We start from the raw sequence: 17,198 nt of genomic DNA, 5'->3' as shown, positions 1-17,198 counted from the left end.
CAAGCTTTTTTTTTTTATTTTTTTTTTTTTTGTCTTTTGTCTTTTTCCGTGTCCGGCAATGGATCGCAACCCTCAGTGTTGCCCCCACACCGGACCGGGGACCGGCAATGGGACCGCAACCCTCAGTGTCGCTCCCGCACCTCGCTCAGCCAGTGAGCGGCCGGTCTGTATGTGGGACCCGACCCCTCGGGCGGGAGCGCCGCCGCGCTTCCCAAGCGGCGCACTTATCCAGTGCGCCACCTGGCCGGCCCCCTTTACAAGCTTTTAATCCTCATCCTTCCTCCACTAGCATTCCAGTTACAGCTTCTTTGACCAGTCATTATCTCAAGCTATATACTGTAACTCAAGTCCAGTTCTTTCAAATGCTTGACACAAATACCAAACTGAAACCAACTCTTGGCTGTGGCCTTTTAAAAACAAACAAACAAAAGACCTGCCTTTTTCTAATCTTTAGGAAACCTAAGGTCTAACTTAATTCTATTTCTATTTTTCCAACTGCAGTCCTTGGCAACCCATTCAGGATCACATGTACTTTAAAAATATCCAAAAATGGGCGTTAATGAAAAAGAAGCTAGCTACAGATCGTATTATTCTGTAATGTCAGAAATAACTTTTGAGGAATGTTAAAATTATGTGGGTACAGCTACAGTGGAAAACTTTAAGTTTCTTATGAAATTGAGCAGACACTTAGTATACAACCCAGAAATTATACTCTTGGGCATTTATCTCAGAGAAATAAGAACATGACAGAGAAAAACCTGTACACAAATATCTACAGCAGCTTAATTTGTAATAGCTAAAAATAGTAAACAATTCAAATGTCTACAGACAGGTGAATGGTTAAACTATGGTACATCCATACCACGGACCACTACTTTTCAACAAAAAGGAATGCACTATTGCTACACACAACAACTTAAATAGATTATGCTGAATGGAAAAGCCAATCTCATAAGGTTGTATATAATTCTAGGTATAGTCATGCGTCACTTAACAGGAATACATTCTGAGAGTGCGTCGTTAGATTTCATCGTTGGGCGAAAGCGTATTATGAAAGGAAACAGAAATGAACTATCCTATTATCTACACTGGCCACTAGTTGCATGAGTGTGGGACCTCTAATTATGTTACTAAGTCTCCCCGAATCTCATCTGTTAAGCAGGGATTAGAATAATACCACCCCCACAAAATTATGAAAATCAAATTACAGGTAAGAATTGTGCCTGGCACTCAGAAAGCACTCAGTGAGTGTTAGTTAACTGTTATTAACTATTTTGTTATGGGGATAGGGAGAATCATTTATAAAGGCAAGAATCCTAAAGTAGACAACAGCCCTCTCACTTGGGGTCAGACCTAATGTGGCAAATGCTTGGCTTTCTATCTTAAAGGTCTGAGCTACTTTGGGGAGGGTCACCTGTGGGTAAGCTAGGCACTAGATTATTTTGCAGTAGGCTTGTTTACACCAGCACACCACAAACATGTGAATGATTGTTATGATGGCTATGCTGTCACTAGATAACAATTTTTCAGCTTCCTTATAGTCTTACAGGACCACTATTATATATATATAGTCCATTGCTGATCAAAACATTGTTATGTGGTACGGGACTGCATGTAATATTTTCAAAATGATTGTATTATAGAGACGAACAGATTAGGAGTTGCCAAGAGTTGGGGATGGTGAGAGGATGAGTGTGTGAGTGTTATTATCCAGGGGTGGCACAAGAAAGATCCTTTGTGGTGGTAAGACATTTGTGCATCTTGATTGTGGTGGTGGTTATACAAATCCGTGCTTGGAATAAAGTTGCATAAAGCCATACACACAAATGAGCATATGTAAAATATAGTGAAGTGTGAGGAAGGTCTGTAGATTGTAAGTTTTCTGATTTGAACATTGTTCTATAGTTGTCTAAGGTGGCACATTGGGGAAGCTGGGTGAAGAGTACATAGAAGAATCTGTACTATTTTTGCAAATTCCTATGAGTCTATAATCATTTGAAAATAAAAGTTAAAGAATAAAAAAAGTGAGATCTCAAAAAGCTGTGTTGTACATTTCACATAAATGAAATAATATGTTGCAAGTAGTATCACCATCTCACAGATAATGAAATTGAGCCTAACCCAAGTTAAATTTCTTGTTCAAGAATGTACAGCATATTCAGGTTGTCAAGCTCAGATGTGTGAGTTCAAAGCTTTTCCACCATGGTGCTTCCAAGGAAACTTAACCAAAAATTTTTTCATTAAGCTTTCCACTTTTAGCAGTGTGGAATCCAGATTGGGGTTTCTCAACTTTGGCACTATTGACATTTGGGTCCAGATTCTTTTTTGTTTTAAAGGAGTTGTCCTGTGCATCGTAGAATGTCTAGTATCATCCCTTATCTCTGATCACTGAATGCCAGTGGCACCCCCTCCCCAGTTGTGACAATAAAAAATGTCTCCAGACTTGGCCAAATGTCTCCTGGGGGATACAATTGACCATGGTGACTTGCTACCTATTGTCAGCAGTATTACAAGCATGCATTTTCCACTGGTTCCATTTGCATACCCAACATTTTTGTACACAACAGTAACAGTTTTAACTTACATATTGTAATTGTACATATTTATGGGGTACAATCTGATATTTTGATACATATATATGTTGTGTAATAAGGGGGTCAGAGTAGCTAATGTATCAATCACCTCATGCATTTATCATTTTGATGTGGTGAAAATATTCAAACATCTCCCCTTTAGCTATTATGTAATATGCACTACTTAACTGTTAACCTTAGTCACCGTACTGTGCAATAGAATATCGGGACTTATTCCTTCTAATAGTAATTTTGTACCTGTTGGCCAACCTCTCCCTTGTCACCCCTGCTCCTGTCCTTCCTTCCCTAGTCTCATGTAAACATGGAAACATTTAATATTTGCATATTCTTTCTCTTGACCTAGTCTCTGGGCATAGTTACCTAACTCTCAGTCTCTCCCTGAGATTCTATGAGATAGCTAAATTCCTGCTATAAGTTGCTGTTCTGCATCAATTAGCTGAGATGTGTTATGTTATACGTAATTGAGGACTATAATTGATATAAGAAGCTTTATTTATTTAAAGAAAATGTAATTTTATTAATATTTTTTACATTCTAGGATGTTATGGAGCAGTTGGATGCCAGAGAGGGGAAACGCAAAGGAAATGGGATGAAAGGAGGAAGAAGGAAGAGGGGTGGGATTGAGGCCTGTGGCACTCCCCTCATTCCCACAGGGGTGACTGCAGGGCTTCCGGGGGTGGCTTTGTCATTGCCAGGCTGGGTGCAAATGTCGGGGGTGTGGCAAAAGCCCTCCCCCTCCACCATCCCAGCTTGGGAACTCAGGACCCTTCTTGCTGTGCCTTGGTGGTCATCACTGGGCTGGTTGCACATGTCCGGGTGTGTGTGGCAGAAGCCTGAGGCCCCCCACAGCCCCGGCTCAGGGGAGCCCGGGGAGCTTCCTGTGGCAGCTTGGTGATCCCTGCTGAGCTGGCTGTGGGTGTCGGGAGGGTGTGGCTGAGGCCCTTGGTCCCCCACTACCTGCCTAGGGAGAGCCCCAGGTGAGAAGCTTATCTTTAAATTTTTTATTTCTTTCGTCAGTGTTTTGTACTTTTCAGTGTACAGATCTTTTACCTCCTATAGTTAAGGAGTGTCTTAAGTGTCATTTTGATGCTATTGTAAATGTGATTGTTTTCTTGATTTCTTTGTTGTTGTAAAAAAAAGATACTGATTTTTGAATGTTGACTTTACATCCTGAGACTTGATGAATTTGTTTATTAGTTATATAACAGTATTTTTTAATGTAGTCTTCAGTGTTTTCTGCATATAGGGTGATGCTATCTGCAAACAAATAATTTTCTTATTTCTTTACAGTTTGGATGACTTTTATTTCTCATCTAACTGCTGTAACTAGAACTTCTAGTACTATGTTGAAAAGAACTGACCACAGTAGACATCCTTTCCTTGGACTAAATCTTAAAGGAAAAGCTTTCAGTTTTTCCCATTCACTATGCTGTTAGCTGTGGGCTTTTCATAAGTGGACTTTATTGTGTTAAGTTCATTCTATACCCAGTTTGTTGAGTTTTTTATTTTTTTATCATAAATGAATGTTGAACTTTGTCAAGTGATTTTTCTGCACCTGATAAGATTACACAATTTTTGTCCATTTTGTTAATATGGTTTGTCCCATTTATTGATTTACATATGTTCGACTATCCTTGATTCTTTGGAATAAATCTCAGTTATGGTGGATAATCTTTTTAATGTGTTGTTGAAATTGGTTTGCTAGTACTTTGTAGAGGATTTTTGCATCTATGTTCATCAAACCTGCCCACCCCCCATCCCTTCTTTCCTTACCTGTCTAACACTGGGAGGAGTGCCTCCTCAACCCTACCTGTGGGCTTGGCCACCCCTCAGCTCTGGACTCTATCCTGGCCAAGGGAGAAGAAGGCATGAGATTTCAGTATAAGTAAAAGCCAACATGGTGACTTAGCCAATTCTGACCTAATCTCCAGGAGACATGATCTTCAGTCTTTTTACCACCCAGTGATGTTATAACAACAATGGATTCAGAGGACTATCACCAACATCTCTCCCCATTCCAATAGACATAATTTTTGTATACCAAAAACCACAGAAGAATTACAATTTTCATTCTGCTTTTTTCTTCGCTTTGCACTATAAACATTTTCCCCCTATGTTGTTGTCTAGTCTTTAATGGCTGCATAATATTCCACTGGGTTGATGTACCGCAATTTACCCAACCTAGTCTCTATTTTTGATTACTTCCAAATTGATGCTAGAGCTACTTTGCTATAAACATCTGGGTAGATCTTATTTTTCTGAATTTAGAATTATTTCGTAAGGATAGATTTTCAGAAATGGAATCAATGAATCAAAGAATAAGAGTATTTTAAAGGCTCTTAATCCATAGTACCAAATTAAAGTTAGTGGGGTATTCTTAACTAATTTACATTGCTGTAAGCAATGCATAAGTATTTCAATTTCATCACAATATCACCTATACTGGGTATCATAATTATTTAACATTTTTGCTCATTTCAAATGTATAAATGATATTCTATTTTTAAAAGAACTTTGCTCTTCTACAATCACTCGTGAGGTTGGAAGGTTTCCCTTACGTTTGTTATTAATCGCATCTCCTCCTGTATATTTTGACAGTGCTAGAATTTCTGCACTGGTGGTACAGCTACCCAGTGTTTGGGTTCTTGTGTTTATAACCTGTTCTTCCTTGCTCTGTTTAACTAATTTACATTGCTGTAAGCAATGCATAAGTATTTCAATTTCATCACAATATCACCTATATTGGGTATCATAATTATTTAACATTTTTGCTCATTTCAAATGTATAAATGATATTCTATTTTAAAAAGAACTTTGCTATTCTACAATCACTCGTGAGGTTGGAAGGTTTCCCTTATGTTTGTTATTAATCGCATCTCCTCCTGTATATTTTGACAGTGCTAGAATTTCTGCGCTGGTGGTACAGCTACCCAGTGTTTGGGTTCTTGTGTTTATAACCTGTTCTTCCTTGCTCTGGCTTTATAACCTATTTGCTAATCTCCCTGACACCACTTGATTCCCCATTTGTCTACCATTTTACCAAAGTCTACAAACTTGAGTAGGGAATTACAGTCATGGCTTAAGAAAATGTCAAGTGTACTTAGAAGTTTGGGTTCCAGTACCAACTCTGGTAATTTTTTAAAAAACTGCATGGCATTAACTTCACTTTTCCTCTCGGGAGCCTCTTTTTTTTTTTTCTCACCTGAAGGAAAGAGTTATGCCAGGTATCCATTTACCCCACAGTGTTGTATGAGTGCTTTGAGCCTTGTGAAAGAAGAGTCAGCCAACTTTTTCTGTAAAGGGCCAGACAGTAAATATTTTAGGCTCACAGATCACGATCTGTGTCACAACTACTCAATTCTGCTATTGCAGCACGAAAGTGGCATAGGCAGTGATGGTAAATAAATGAGCATGGCTGTGGTCCAATAAAGCTTTCATTATGAACACTGCAATTTAATTTTGTATTTATACCTACTTTATAATCTATGCTTTATATTTATATTTAAATGTATAATATAATAGATCATATAATAACATATTGCATATTATAATAATCATATAAACTATAAGTATATATTATAACATTTTATACTTATATTGATACATAAATAAGATAATTACATATAATTATACATAAATACATAATTTCATTTTATATAGTTTTCACGTATCACAAAATACTGTTCTTTTGATTTTTTTTTAACTATTTTAAAATGTTAAAAACTTGTCTTTGCTGATGGGCTGTACAAAAACAGGCAGCAGACTGGATTTGCCCAAAGGGCTGTAGTTGGCCAACCCATTCTCTAAAGCCCTATCCAGCATAAGATCTCATGGGATGGTCAGAACAACTCAGTACACAGGACAGGAAACAGTATTGTCTCATTTTTAGTTGTGAAAACACGGATGAAGAAGGTTAAATGACTTGCCCAAGTGCACACAGCCAGTAAAGGATAGAGCTGGGATTCAAATCAGATGTGCCTGATTCCAAACCCCAAGTGATGTCTGCTGCAGCCCGCTTTTTCCCCAGTCAGTGGTCCCATCCCTGGGCCAACTCTCTCCTGCTGGAACCCATTCCCAGACCTCCAAGTTCCCCGATCCTGTAGATCAGGCCTTCTTCCTCAGCCTGTTCCACACTGGCCACACCCAAGGCTAGGGACTTCCAAGACCCATATCAGCATTAACAGAAAAAGAACAAACCCAGCTTCTCTGCCTCCTACAAAGAGCCCCCTTGATCCTCCAATCACACAGCCACGTATTTGCAGGATCAAGCACCAAGTTTCCACATTCAGTGAGATGTTTATTGGTATATAGACAGTACTCATACCTGTCTGCCATAACACTTGATGACCCTACACATCTCCAGTAATTATTCTCCTCTTTCATGTTATTTGACCACAATCAAGTCTTTCTTTTTTTGTTTGCTTTCGAAGAGTTCAATACTCTTGGAAGACAAGACCAGCAACCATAACAAAATCACCACTCTTGGAAACAGGAAATCCTACTACAACAAGAGCCCAAGTAGTCCAGAGGAAAGAAAACATAATTTGGAAACAAGGACCACAGTTCAAGAGTTGGTTCTGCCACTCATTATCCTGCTTGCCTGAGGTTTAGTTTCTCAGGTGAAAATGAGGATAATCAGCTTCAAATGAGAAAATATATGTAAGTGTATTTTGTAAGCTATAGAACTCTATGCAAACACTAGTTAACAATGCCATTATAAGGCTTGTACAATTCCAAACTAACATTCTAACTTGGATCATGACTTTCTCAGCTCTATTCAAAATGCAGTATTTGTCATCTTCTACAGAAAGTCTAAGGCAATGTTTTCAGGAGATTTTCTTCCTCAAGCCTTACTTTTTTTCCTGCATGAATGGGAACTGAATTCATTATGAATTCCCCTGGCACCAGCACAAATCCAAAGTGTATGTGGTTTGAAGTGACAAATGATAGGATGTATTGCAGGGGGCTTGTGTGGGGGCTGGCAGCACTGGTAGAGGAGCAAGTCCCATCTTCCTAGGCAGCAGCATCAACAGCCTCTACATGGCACCCAGGCTGCCACCTACACACAGCACATCTCTAAACCTCCCCCAGCAACAGCACCCAAGATGATGGGGCTCTGCTCATGGGGCCCCAGGGATGGCAGATACACCCTTCACCTACCCTTTTGATGAACTCAGTCACCTAGATGTAAATCCTTTCCTTAGGTTCTGATCAGAGCCTATTCAGAGCTAAAAGAGACCCTGTATTACCTGGTCCAATCTAATCATTTCACTTATGGGGAAACTGAGGCTCATACAGTAAAAGTGACTTGCCCAAGGTTATGTAAGCCCTGGTCTTAGCATTAGGAAACTTTTGTATAAGTTCCCACTCTACAACTAATTAGTTATGTAACTTCAGTAAAATTATCCATTTTGAAAGATGATTAATTTCTATTATCAATGAAAACTAGCATTTCAAAAGCACTTCAGGGTCCATCAACTGTATTCACAGTCTAATCCTCACAAACTCAAACAGGGCAGGAATTGTAGTAATCTGCATTTTTTTCTAAAAGAAAAGAAAAGCTCAGAGAAACTAAGTGATTTGTAAGATTAGAGCTAATAAAGGGCAGTCAGGATGCGAATTCACACCTTCTGCTCCAAATATTGCATTTTCTCCATCAATGCACACAGCTCGATGTCTTCTGTAATGAACCAATTAAAACTTGAAAGAAAATGTGTGAAAGTATGTTTGAGCTAAAAATTCGCTTGACCATTGGTTGAGGAATAAACCACCCCCAAATTTAGCAGCTTACAACAGCAACCATTTATGCTGTCATTTAGTTTCAGAGTCAGGGACATGGGAACAGCTTAGCTGGGAGATTCTGACTCTGAGTCACTCACAAAATGGCAGTCAGGCTGTCAGCGAGGACTACAGTCATCTCAAGACTCAGCTGGGGCTAGTAGTGTCCTCTTCCAGGCTCTCTCATGTGGTCGGTGGCAGGTCTCAGTTCCTCACTGTCTGTTGGCCTATGGAGTCATCCCATTCCTTCCCATCAGATCTCTCCACAGGCTGCCTGAGAGTCTTCTGGATGTGGCAGCCAGAGAGAGACAGAGAGAGAGCCCAAGATGGAAGCTGCAGTCTTTTTAAAACCTGATGTTGAGTGACGTACCATCACTTCTGCAGTGTTTTATTCATTAGAAACATGTCACTATGTCCAGCCCACACTCAAGGGGAGAACATCACACAAAGACATGAACACAGAAGGTGAGGACCATGAAGGCCATTTTGGAAGCTGGCTACCATATGACCCCTTTATAATTTAAAATTATTTTCTGACTCCCACAAGATCAAGTTCATAATTTTTGTATCATGTGTTTGATTGAGAAAATAGTAAACTCTATGACATTGCTTGGATTTGCCTACTTGTGATTCACAAAAATGGCAATTTCGTATGATTCAACCTAATTTATGATCTCTGGAAGCTCTCAGATATTCACTAATACTTTTCAATGAAGTTGCACTTTACTAATCACAATAGCATATGTCTTCTTTGGGAAAATGTTAATATGTGCTCATATAGTTGGAGGCATGTTATTAATACAGTCTAAACAATGCTTGGTGGAAAATGGATTCATGCCCTTCTCCCACCTCTCTAGAATGAACTACATAGGCTCCCAGGGGTCAGAACTCATAGACTCAATCATTGCACAAGCTGCACGTAAGATACAACTAACTCTGGTAGATGCCGAGTGTCCTTTCTATTAAAGCATGCTGCCTTCCAGTAGGTCTGTTTGTCAGGCATAGAAACAGCCCTTCCTGTTAAAATGAACAATTCTAATGAATTAGTTCTGATTTGCCAATAGCTGCCCTGGATTGATCAGAGGCTTCTGTCATATTGACAACATTGCTGAAGCAGTGTGAACTTGAAGGAATAGTATTTAAAGCTTATTTATTATTTTAGCCTTCTAACTTTTGATAGACTGTACTCGAAGCCATCAGTCTATTGCATCTTCATATACATGGTTAACTATTACTATTAATACTACTTTGTAAAAAGTAGTCAATACCCGTGGTTAAGTTCAGGGAAATGCTATCCTACACAGTTACTGAGAAACCACAATGGGCAGAAACCACTCTAGCTCCCGGGGATACAGTGGTGAATGAGACAGACAAGATTTCACATTCTTACAGTTTCCAAACCTGGCTTTTTAGAAATATAGGTCCTTGGGACCCAATCTAGACTTATTTCAGAAAATGTGGACTCAGGCCAGAAATTTATGTTTTCTACAGCCCCACGGGTGACTCTGATGTAGCTGAGTCCTTGATCCAACATGTGGGAACCACGGGTATACATTTCAGTTCTTAATTGCCTCATCTCCTGTTTACTCCACAACCCACAGCAGCAGTTTCCACCTGACCACTTCACAGAAATTGGTCTTGCTAACATCACCAGTGAATTCCTGACAGCCAAGTCCATGGATTATTCATGACTCCACCTTACTTTCTCCCTTTGTGGCGTGATACTGCTGGCCACACCCTGCTTCTTGAAATTCCCCTCCCTTGGCTTTTGACCACGTTCCTTTTTGGTTGTCCTCCTGCCTTCACTCTGGCTGCCCTCTCTGTGTCCTTCTCTTGATCCTCTTCCTTCTCTTGATGAACGATGATGTGGCTCAGCAGACTGTCTTCAGGTACCACCTCTCCCACTCCAAGGTGTCCCTGGGTGAATTCCTCCAAACCCCTGGTTCAACTGGTCTGTGCCAATGACTTGAAACACTGTATACCAGACCTCATTCCCCAAGCGTGATAGCACTCATTAGCATAGAACACTCAATAAACCCAGGCAGGGAGCCCATCCTGAAAGATGTATTTATTCAGCTGTGGACCACCATATAGCATTGCCACTGGATCCCGATTAAACCAACAAATTAGTTTAAAATTCAAACTGCGTGGTGAACTTCTTGAGGGTAAAAACAGGGTCTTATTTATTTCTGTGCCCTCACATTATGGAAGACTTTATCTAGAATATAATACTGCAGAATTTCCTACTGAAAAATTGACTTGCGTCTTGTTTCTCACTCCCCAGACTCATCAGGAAGGGAGAGAAGTCCATGCTGCTTTCCCAGGAAGTTAGCCAAAATTTGTTTTAGAGAAGCCATCAGGTGAGGGTGGGATTCTGCAAAGATGAGTGTTAAACAATATTTTTGTGTTTCAAATTCTAAGCCTGAGAGGGAAGCGGGGATGGAAGCTATTGATTGAAGGCTGGAGGAAAAGGAAGGACAGAGAAGCGAATAAGGATAGCATGAATGTGACATTCTTTGTGCATGTATGTCTGTGTATGTATATTATTTCCATGTATATGGATATATATACACAGTATATGTATATTCATGTAATGTAGAACGTAGACATGGATATATATATGAGCTATATCCACCTTACATGATTATTATGAACTAATATAAATAAAATACTGAGCACTGAACCTGGTGCATGTAAGGATGCATTAATGTTTGCTTCTTTCCATGTCTCCAAAATCCTGTTTGCTTAAGCAAATCCCCAAAATTTCTGTTTGAGTCAGATCCAATTGCTAAACTTAACCTTAATAGACATGGATATATATATGAGCTATATCCACCTTACATGATTATTATGAACTTATATAAATAAAATACTGAGCACTGAACCTGGTGCATGTAAGGATGCATTAATGTTTGCTTCTTTCCATGTCTCCAAAATCCTGCTTGCTTAAGCAAATCCCCAAAATTTCTGTTTGAGTCAGATCCAATTGCTAAACTTAACCTTAGGCCACAGAGTGGGTGACAGCACTCCTGAAATTGTATGTGCAATTTCATATAAATATGCATGTTTGTTTTTCTGAGAATAGAATCCTTAATTTTCATGAGATTCTCAAACGAGTCCTTTTCCCTAAAAATGCTCAGAGTGCCTAGGTATCACCTGCTTGTCAATGTTTCAACAACCAATACTATTCTCTGGTTCCTAAACATACTACTTTTCTGTCAAGACCTATATCAATGACTCAAAGATGCTCCTTTCTAAGGAAGTTAATGAAGTCTTCATACATTTGTGTGCACATGCATTCATTCATTCGTGCAACAGGCAATTATTTGTACTGACTGTATACCTGACATTGTGCTAAGCCCAGGGCACAGTGAACACAAACTCTGTGAGACATTCAAAAGGCAAACTAAATAAGCTGTGATGAAGGTTTGAAGTGACCATAAAATTTGAAAAGGAAACTTCCAGCAGTTTAGTAGCAACAACATCTTCTCTGGCCAACAACACATTTTCTTCCTAAAAAAAGAGAAAGAAGGGGGACCACATAGTAGAGAATAAAATGCATCAGAGAAAGATTTCTCTTTAACTGGGCAGAAGCATCTAAGGAAAGTAGACAATCTCCCAGACTCCACCACCCACCGTCCTTGCCTCTTTCTTTTCAGTTTCTTTGGACAAAACCTTCCCTTTATATTCTAGATTTTCTTTTTTAGCTCAGTGTGAACTGTGGACTCTTGGAATCTCTGAATTTGGAAAACTCTTAATCTATACACAGCATATAAATTAGGTCTAATCTTGAAAATATCCAAGGATGAATGTCTCACTACCTTGAGAGACGCATTCTATATTTGAGTGTGCCTAATTATTATTTCTTTCTTGTTTTGAACTAAAATCTGCTCTAATTTTCAACTCAAAGTCCTAATTCCATTCTCTGGTACTATGCATATCTTCTATATCAATATTTATCATTAATGGGTCATGAAATCAATTTTGGAATGATATACAGCATTATATTCAATAAAATTAGAATAGGATAAGATAGAGTAGAAGAGGAAAGGATAAAATCGAATCAAATCAAATCAAATAGAGTAGAGTAGAAAATATCAGAGTTCATAGCATGTAATAGAGACTAGTATTATTCTTCGAAGTTTTGTTTCAGTTGTTTATAAATTTTTGTAAATGTGTACTAGGCTGTGATATAAAATCTATTTCTTACTTTTGGTTGCCATTGAAAAGTTTGGAGAACACCAGTTCCTTCAAATATTTGAAGACTGGGGAACCCCATGGGTTCTGTTCTACAAGTTTTGATATTTCCATCCCCCATGATTGTGCCTCATTTGACTTTGTTTCCAGTCCCTTCCCTACCTGGTCTCTCTCCTCTGTGCTCTCTTGAACATACCTATTTTTTTTTAATCTTCATTTATTTATTTATTATTAGCATATTCATTATTACAAATCATGATTTTTCTTTATGTCCTTTACCTGATCTATCACTCCCCACACCCTCTTTCTACCTCCCCCCCCATCTCTAGCACACCTTAGCTATGTTCTCTCCTTCTGCAAGTTCACTGTATTGTTGTGGTCCCTCTCTTCCTCTCTTCCTTTCCTTCTTAGCACCCAGTTGTGAGTGAGGACATATGGTATTTCTTTTTCCTTGTCTGGCTTATTTCACTTAACATAATTTTCTCCAGACTCATCCATGTTGCTGCAAATGGTAGAATTTCATTCTTTTTTATGGCTGAGTAGTATTCCATTATGTATATATACCACATTTTCCTTATCCAGTCATCCACTGATGGACAGTTAGGTTGGTTCCATATTTTGGCTATTGTAAATAGAGCTGTGTTGAACAAGGGAGTGCAGGTATCCCTTCAACATGATGGTTTCCATTCCTTTGGGTATATACCCAGTAGTGGGGGTGCTGGATCCTATGGTAGCTCTATCTGTAGTTATTTGAGGAACCTCCACACTTGAACATTCGTCTTGATGCAGCATCACAGAACCTCACAGCCAGGACAGGACTGGGAGACAGGGGGACAATACCACTCATACCTGGGGCAAGGAAACAGGCAGGAGTTCTCCCTGCTTTCACGTTTGCTAAGTTTTCCAACACCTTCAGCAGTGGAGGACCAAGATCATTGACCTTATCAATAGAGAGCTTCCAGGAAGGTGTTTGTGGGAAACCCAGACTCAAAAATACATATAGAGTAACTACTCTACCAGGTCACAGGCTAGTGCCAAGACGCAGAGAAGACAGACCACTGCCCTGTGCAATCCAGGCCCACTCACACCCATTGTCCCACTGAATCTGTGAGCTACGTAGTATCATTTGCACCTCATTCTACAATAAGGAAAGTGAGGCCCAGAGAGGCAAATAAGAAACTTCTTGATGTTTCTTAGGGCTTGTCATAAAACTTGGAATAAATGGTTATCAGACAACCTACAATGCGATAGACTGACAATGGTGGCAGCTCTCACTTCAATAGTTCTTGCTTGTTTTTAGGACACTTTCATAATTCCTTATCTCAATCATCCATAGATTGTGCAGGAGAGATAATAACATTCCCATCTTCCAGATGAGAACAGGGGCCCAGGGAGATTAAGCTACTTGTTCAAGGTCACACTGCTAGAGGGGACTACAGCTAGGATTTGAACTTGGGTCCCAACTCTAAGTCCAATGCTATTTTGATGGGCTCCTGTGCCTATTGCTGACAGTTTTCCCCAGACCTACTGAAGCAAACTGCTCTTTCTCTTCCCTGGTCCATAACTTTGCAAAGAGATCCTGGGGTGCTAATGCTCATTCCAACTAGACTGTTATGGCCAAGATGGCACTAGCCCATGGGACTCTAGGATAACATGGATTTTTTCCCACAAATTTTGGGTAAGTTTGAGCCAACTTGTAAACATTATTTACATCCATCTTGGACAGCAGCTGAGTCTGTGGTCAGTGTGCCAGGGAATATATGAGAAAACCAGGCAGCCTTAATCTTTGTAGCATGTGGAAAGAAATAAAGACCACCTTGACTGATGGTTGACTTGATATGTCTGAAGGGGATTAAGTCTGGCTGTGACAGACATGGCTGGGGAGCCAGAGTGAAAGGAACTCAACAAGGTATGGCCTTCCAAGTTCAAACTTCTAATCTCCAAGGACCAGAGTGACTTCGTAAGGAATTCAAGAAGAACGCAATTCACTCAACATATAATAGAATTCTGAAACCTTAAGAATGTTTTCCCGAGGCCAGAAAAAGTAAATAAGTGTAATGTTGCCCACTGTGAGGTGACTGGAGTCTCAGGCAGACTGTGCAATTCTACTTTGATAACTCAGTGCTACGAAGGCATTACAGGCCTGATGACATTTGCAGGTGTTGACATCTATCCAAACTCATCCTCTAAACGGAGGGCTTAATAGATAGGAAGCGAAAGGCTAAACATATCCATGCATTCACCCAAACTAGCAGACTGGCAAAGTCAAGCCCAGAAATAAATGGAGTTTAATCTCTGGAGTTTAACCTTAAATACTGTCATTGGATTTCTGAGGCAATCCTCTCCCCTCCTCCCCTGCTGTTTTTCTTCCTCTGAAGGTTTGTCTTTTAATAATAAGCTCTGTTTTCATTTGCAAAATATAAAAAATGAACTTCCAGATGGACTTCCCCAAGTGCAGTCCAAACATGAAGGAAATAAGGAATCCAAAAGTCAAAGGCAAGTGGGAGGTTTTCTTCTCCCCCAAATCTCTGGGGAGTCCAATTCATTCAACATGCTCACATTCTGGTTTCATTTCTATTTTCTATAATAAGAAATGAAGATGTAATATGTCAATGTTGATGTATCAGAGAGATGATGAATTCCAGGCTAAAACACCGCGACATCTGCTTGGAAACGGGATGGAAGAAATTAAGATGCTTACCGTGATTATTTTCTTCCAGAGCAAATTTATAGTATCTTTGGTCTCAAGGGCAGAAATTCCAGACAGATTAGCTTTTCATCTCCTAGGTAACTTTCTGAACTGCATAGCTATAGAAATTCATTGCTTTAACACTGGGTGTCCTTATTAGGGAAATATCTTAAATTCTATGCCAACAAAGAAACTCATTGACTACTAAGCAATAGTCATGAAAATATTTGTGACACGGATTACAAACAGGTGCTCCAAATAGAACAAAAGCTGGGGTTATTCACTACTTGGACTAAAAAAAAAAAGTATTTACACCTAGCATAGTACATTTTATGCTTTTAGTAAATAATTTTCTGGCATATATGTCCTCATATTTTAGAAATGGTAAGTTTGCTTAAGTACCAGAGGGAATTGGCAAGCATGAAAAGAATTATATAAATAATAGGTGCCATAGCTATATAGCATTGCTTATCCTATACCCATTCATAAATTATTCAACAGAATTGTATCCAGTCCCTATTACATGCCTGTGTTCAGAATTGGAGACGCAAAGATAAGTATGACATGACCCCTACGTAGTTCGAGACGTGCCTTATTTATTCTTTATAAACTTCTTAGGAAGTTGAGCCAGTATTAGCATGTCAGTTTCACAGAGGGGGAAGCTGAGGCTGGTCAAGGTCACACATGAGGAAGCACCAACGTCAACACTGATACCCTGATTTCTTACAATTCTGGCTCTCTGTCCACTCCCTCACCCGTGACTATGATTGAAGAGAGGCCCAGCGGCGACTCGAGTGACCCAAGGGCAAGCACTCACATCAGAGCTGGCCTTGCACCCAGTATTAACATCTTATGGCCTCTCATTTTTATTTTTCATCCGGATGTTTAGCACCGTGTAGACACAGCTGTGGTCTCAATCAGAACTAAGTGATACTTTGCAGAAATTACAGAAATGCTCATTGAAAAACTATTCGAATTGTGTTTTGAATGATCCAATAGGGAAAGGATTTGAACCTTTTTTGGAGCAGCTTCTCTCAGAACTTTAGCAACAGGAGTTGTAAAATGTTCCCAAAAATACTGCTTGGCATAAAAACCTCTTTCAATGCAAATGAACCATTGATAAAAAGGAATTTGTTACAAGAAGACAGGAGGTGGGGGTGAAGCTCATAAGAAGCTGCCAGAGAAGCTTCAGAAAGGAAAGAAACACCTGGGGGTGGGGCCAGGCACACGGGTCCTTTGCAGTCAACAGGGGACAAAGAGGACATTTTACACCCAACTTAGACAGTCTTGATTTTTTTACACTGGCAGAATCAATACGTGACTACTCCACAGTAACCACAATGAGATAAAAACAACACAATAAAATGGAAATCATTTGGGGATCATAGAACTTCTAGATTTGAGGATCCCCTCACCTGTTCGTTATGTGACCTCGGGCCAGTCATTGAACTTCCCCAAACTTCCATTTTCTCATCTCCAAAATGAAGGTAGTAATTCCCACCTTGCAGGATAAATATGATGATGTATTTGAAAGCACTTATTAAGTTGTAGAACATTATATGAATTTAAATTTCCCTTTTTTATTTACACAAAAAATTTAAACCCAGTATCGAACAGTGCTCTATGCTCAAATATCATTCACCACTTAATGCGATCTCACTTCTAGCTGCCCCAGCCTAGGTCATGCTCACTCTGTGTCTTCTCTAAGAATGAGCGTTCAGGGAACGCCTCCTGTGGGTGCCCCCCACAGCTTCGGTTCTGTGATCACAGACTGGGAATGCTTCCTGTGCCCCTGTTTTGGAAAAGCCAGGTTTTCAATTCATGTTCCGAGCACTCTGACACTCAAAAGGCCACATGGCTACTACACTCAGCTCGGCTCTTGATTTCTGACCTCTCCAGCTGGCTCTTTCAACAGTTCTCCTCATCTCAGTACACAGCAA

This window comes from Galeopterus variegatus, unplaced genomic scaffold (assembly GCF_000696425.1).
Source record: "Galeopterus variegatus unplaced genomic scaffold, G_variegatus-3.0.2 Scaffold1970, whole genome shotgun sequence".
NCBI classification, from domain to species: domain Eukaryota; kingdom Metazoa; phylum Chordata; class Mammalia; order Dermoptera; family Cynocephalidae; genus Galeopterus; species Galeopterus variegatus.
The sequence above is the reverse complement of the archived record's forward strand: the minus strand, read 5'-3'. Positions refer to the sequence as shown.